Source organism: Lolium rigidum, chromosome 1 (assembly GCF_022539505.1).
Source record: "Lolium rigidum isolate FL_2022 chromosome 1, APGP_CSIRO_Lrig_0.1, whole genome shotgun sequence".
Taxonomy (NCBI): Eukaryota; Viridiplantae; Streptophyta; class Magnoliopsida; order Poales; family Poaceae; genus Lolium; species Lolium rigidum.
In genome coordinates, this window is record NC_061508.1 from 195,486,277 (window position 1) to 195,492,517 (window position 6,241).

Consider the following 6,241-nt stretch of genomic DNA (forward strand, 5'->3'; position numbering starts at 1 on the left):
TTACAAGATGACATTTTATAAGAAAGCTTGAAGAATAACTAAGAAAACTGAAAAACTAGTAAGATTGCTCGCGCTCTGTTCTATTTAACCTTGATTCCAGGGAGGATTGGTCAGTCACAGAAGGTGCACTGAATGCACACATAGAGGGAGGAGGCCATCATGCAAGAGACAACACGGAGGAGGCCGAGGAACACCTCGACTCGCCATCCAATGCAGCAAGTTCTTCACATCAACATTTTGGACATGCGGAGCCTCCACGCTTTTCTTCTGCACAGGGACCTCACTATGACTACGCCATGTATGATCCACCGGCGTGGAACAGCGACCCTCGCTGGGGTTGAACTCCACTTAGGCCAAAAGCCTAAGCTTGGGGGGAGGTATACCGGCATCACTCATTCTTTTCCTATTATGGTTGCTGGATACTTTTATATACTTGTTTAGTTTCTTTGAGTGGTTTTCTAATGAGAGGGAGATGATATTTGGGGAAGTGCTGCCTAAAAACAGATTCTGGACTGTTACCAAAAAAATTCTCAAAAATAGCCAGGACGTTATTTTGCGAAGCCAATTTTTGTGCATTTTCCCCAGGTTGTTATCTAACTTTCATTAGTTGAACACTTTTCGATTTGAGCAGTGGAAGAATTTCTTTAAAATCGATTACTGTACTGCTGTCAAGTTTGACGAATTCCTGCTGCTTTGTGTTTATGTGACTCTTCTAGTTTCCATTTTCTTGTTTTTGCTTTGTTTCTTTCCTAAAACACAAAAAGACCAAAAATATTTCTGTTGTTTCTCTTCACCATTTATTATTTTGGTTTCTTGCATTTATTTTATTTTATTTGCTATCGTTGGTTTGCTATAAGAAAATCCAAAAAGATTTTGCTTTGTTTGCTTGTTTTCTTTTGTTCTTGTTTCCAATTCGAAAACACCAAAAATATTTGCTGTTTTTCTTTGGTTTGTAAATTTCACTATGAGTTCAATGGTCTTCGGTGGCTGGAGCGTGGTTTTCATTTCATATTATCCAAGCTACACAAGTGAAAGGCAATAATGACGATCTACGGCAATTCGATTGTGGTGAGAGGCTGGTATGAACTCTATTTGTTTTCATTTTTGTACATATACTCATCCATGTGAGCATGCTTAGTTGGTTCATGTGAGGTATATGTCATTTGAGAAAGTCTAGTAGTTCATGATCTCTCATGTTTAGCTCCAATTTATTAATATGAGTAGCATGTCATGGATGCTTGTTTGCATTGTTTTATTCATGAATAGGTATGACATTGTGGTATCCTCCTCTGAATAATTCATTTGTATCGACTTGGCACATGCTCACGCATGCATATGACTGAACAAAAGTCAATTAAGTCTCGATGATTTACATTGCTTCAGAGTTCTTGTATCACTTTTATGCCTCCGTTAATTTATTTTGCCGCAAGCATGATTATGACAGTGACTGCTCTCTTGATTTGTCGGTCCCCAGTCTATTGCTAGCCTTCACTTATACTGAGCGGGAACGCTGCTCGTGCTTCCAAACACCTGAAAACCAAGTTGTTCCAAAGTGTCCACCATAAATACCTATGCATGGCATTTCAAACCATTCCAAGTAAATTCTCATGCGCTACCTTTAAAACCTTCAAAATGCTTCTCAATTTGTGTTAATATTTTATAGCTCATGAGGAAGTATGTGGTGTTTATCTTTCAACCTTGTCATTTACTCTTGACAGACTTTCATAATGGACTAGTGGCACATCCGCTTATCCAATAATTTTGCAAAAAGAGCTGGCAATGGGGTGCCCAGCCCCAACTAATAACTTCATTAATAATTCTCTTCACATGTTTTGCTCTGATTCATCAGTAAGCAACTTAATTTTGCAAATAGACACTCCTCCATGGTATGAGATTGATGGAAGGCACCCGAGGATTCGGTTAGCCATGGCTTGTGTAAGCAAAGGCTGGGGGAGTGTCTACCATAATAAAACTAAAGTACATGTGTAAACAAAAGAGAACAGGGATGATCTACCTTGCTGGTAGAAATAACGTCCTTCATGGGAGCCACTCTTGAAAGTCTGGTTGGCGAGGTAGTTGGTGTACCCATTACCATTCGTTGACAACAACAAACACCTCTCAAAATGATTTTACTTCTGTTTAAAAAATGAAAAGCTCTAGCGCATGTTAATCCCTGCTTCACTCTGCGAAGGGTCAATCTTTTACTTTTATGTTATGTCTCCATCCTTTCTTTGAGCACTTTCTTGAGAGCACAACTGTCATTCTTAGTATAATATGCTTGTCCCAAAATATGATTGACTGTGGTATAACCTTGATGCTTTTATCTTTGACAACCTCTATTTCTAGTCTTTCTATGAACCTCAGAGGTGCCTGGGCATTTATGTTTTGCTGTTCAAATTCGGGCAAGCGAGATACCACTTTATCATACTCTTTTATGAACATTGCAATCCTGCTTATAGACATGATTCATGATGCTTATTATTAATTGTTGGTACCTTTCCATGATTGATATATCTATTGGATGATCTTATTTGCATGTACCTTATTATGAACTAGCGGAGTGGTCCGCGCATTTGCGCGGCTAGATTTGCTATAGATAGTTCTTTAGATCATATTTGATTTTATTTGAACAATTGAAATTCAGTATTGCCAATGGTATATTTATTATATAATTCCAATACTTTCAAGAATATCAAATTTATTATTTGACCTTCCATGAGAATAGTCTTTGATTTTTGTGTCTTGATATTGGAATTTCGCCTTCATTTCATAAAAATCTCATATTTTAAATTTCTATTATCAAGAATGTGAAAGTTTAATTTGGTATTTCCCCAAACATATATAGAGATTATGCTGATGCATGGTGTTGTTCCTGAAATAACATCAAAGGTTGAGTGATGGCTTTTTGGCGTGTGAATGAGTCATGTAGATACTGTGTTCAACTCTATGTAGTCAAGCATGGATAGACTATGCAAAAGTAAATAAATAAAATCGGACATGTTATTGATCTGCACTCCAGTTCACCAAGTTTGAATATATAATAACGGTAGATGCTATTTGCACACACCTTCTAGTATGATTCGACTATTTTCTACTTAGGCTATGGAAAAATGATTTAATAATAATTAATTAGGAGTACTTTAGAATATATAATATAAAGCCTACTATTATGTAAATAAATATGTACATAAAATTCGATTTTGTCCATCAAGACCATATCGAACGAAGCTTGTAAATTCATTAGTTCAATTGTTGGAAACCTACATTCTCATTAGTTGGGCTAAACGTTTGCCCCCTTTTAGTGAGCTCCATCATGTTTGTCTGTGCTATAATATTTTATGTTTTCTAAACAATTTTAATAGTAGTCACATATTTTCAAACGAAAAACAATAGTTGTCAATTGATAAAAATATCTGAGTTTTTTTGTGCTTTATGAGACATTTTCTCCCTCCCTGATGTAATCTCCCCTCCTGTGGGGCTAGTTGTATCTTTGTGCATATTAATATAAAATTTACACCGTAGGGGCTTCCCCTACGGTAAAGGTTTCAAAAAAATATCTGAGTAAATGATATAATAATAAGTGAAATCTCTAAATAATAATTCATGAGAAAACAAAGTTAGAAAGGAATATTTAGATCAACATGCAAGCATAACATAAAAATGTATTCGCAGATGTTAAAACATGAAACAAACATGAAGATGAAGTGTCTGTGGATATTACCAGAAGTTAATGGTAGCATTGTCATCCTAAATTTGCTGAACATCTCACTGTGGATATTATCATAAGCTAAGCTGATGGTAGTATTTTCATTCCTTGAATTTGCTGAACATCTCGTTGTGGCTTTGACCATCTAGGAGTAGTCAGTATACTGGATGTATAGTAGAATAATGCCATTACTTGTCGTGCTTTCTAATTATGGAGCGCATCATCGTTCGTTCAATGATCCATTGTTCCAAACATCAGGATTGCAACCATAGCTGTCATGTATCATGTCTTCCGTATGTACTGGATGTATTAGAATAAGGCCTCCATTTGATAAAAAAAATCCGGATGGCCATTGTGGCATGTATATCATTTCTTCAGTTTTCCAATCTTTTGTTAGATCAAAAATACCAGTATTAGCACTGTGGCTGCCCTCTTCAGTTTGCCATTCATGCCTTGGATGACCAGTGCACCATGATTGCCAGGGCGTGGTTGCAGAAAGCCCTAGAGTTAGTTCAGAGTTGACGATCCTTACCTCTACAGTTCTTTGTATATGGATACGACAAATAATTGTATATTACAAAGCTTGGTGTTTGTCTTGTGCACGTGATTATGCCTGTAGTAAATCGACTGCATATCTCTTACCACAAATTAGTTGAACCATAGTTGATATTAAAGTCATACAGAAAATAGTATTGTTGCTGCTGGGGATTACTCACATTTCTGAGTAAAATGCATGCATTCCATTTCCATATATTTTTATAAAATTTGTATCCCTAAGGCAAGGGAAGTACGCAATAATAAGCACTCTATATTTTCTCTATCCTTTTACCGAAGCGAGCCCATCGAATACATTGATAATTTATTAAGATGCTAGCATTTTTGTGTACGATTTAATCAAACCATATAATGTGGGAAGTATCGCATGAGAAGGGAGCCAATACAATAAGGTATAAGATGCCTTCCACATAAAGAAGATACAATAAATTCAAACGAAGTAGCACCCAGAACTTTTTAGTATTTAAAATTTAAGGAAAATAATCATGTCACTATGGAAAAAACTGATATATAGACTTACGTCAGTAAAATAAGCTATAAACATGTATACACCTATCTTTACTGATTGACCAATATAATCTAAAATATAATCCTATAAAGGTTCATACATTTACTGGTTATCATCTTTATGAACACCATTGTAAAACACACTGGCACTTAATCTGAAAGTAAGTTGAGTGTACAAACCCGAGTGACTACATATTTTGATTGTGTACTATTGAACAAATTATCACCTGCTCTGAAACATTGGCAAAGGTAGCCCTGGCAATTATCCATTTGGGTTCTCCAGATCATATAAATTCATATCTTGGTATCCGAAGTTCCTTCGTTCTTTGGAAAAAACATGGCCCTCCATATATGAACTAATCATAGTGATCACACACCTGAAATAGAATGGAAAATCGTATATTAGCTTAGGTAATTAACACGTAGGTGCTTCTATTGCTAGAAAAGATGCAAGAGATCCAAACCTTCCCGTTTGACTCACTCACTCAACAGCCAGAAAGCCAGAACTGCCCGGCAAAATAATATAAGCACAAACAGATTTTCCGAACTCCAACTCCAACAAACATCAATCTAGATTGCTGTCAATCATTGTGGTGAAAAGGTAGAAAGCATAGCGCCTTGCTTTCTGATGAATCCAATAGATTGTAAAAATAGAAAGCACAACTATGTCTAGATGCTAGCTGCTTTAGCATCGAGATTGCGGCAGAGCCCAGAAGTGCGGACCTGGACAAACCTACATCAGAGGCTCAGAGCGTCATGCTTGATTTGCGTTGGGATGGCTCCACTGGAAAACAATCTGCGAGAGGCGTCAGCCAGTGACATACAGAAGGAGAATCAACGGAAGGTAAGTAGAACCTTGCGGAGCGACGGCCACGGCGGCCGCAGCAGAGACGATGGAAAATCAGACATGGAATCGATTGAGAGCAAATCTAATCCAGCTGTGCGGAGCGGCGGCAACAGCGGCCGCAAGAGAGGCGGCGGCAAGCCAGCTATGGAACCGATCTAGGGTAGGCTTAATCTACACGGGGTAGACATCGCCAAGCACACTATTGTTGCGCGTATCAGTATCGGCATTATATCGCCCGGATGTTTTAAATTTAATCTTGGCCGTTGTTCTCGGTTAGATTACTGTTAGCTAATCTATACCGTTGGTTGTTTGTTGTTTTAATAATATAACTAGCGGGGTGGCCCGTGCATACTGCACGGCTAGATTTATTTCAGGTACCTTAATAATTTAAGATCCACTTAGCATAAGACTACTTCGGGCGTCATCATATTTTGTATAAGTATATATTATATAAGTCAACATCTGTATAGATACAAAGAATTCGCAATGACAACTGAAATAGTAGATTTTACCATAAGACTTTAATGATTTTCAAATCCACTTAGCATAAGACTACATGACATAGTTGTGAATGATATATTTATATATTCTTGTATTTCAAATGGCAACGCTAATCGTGGGACATG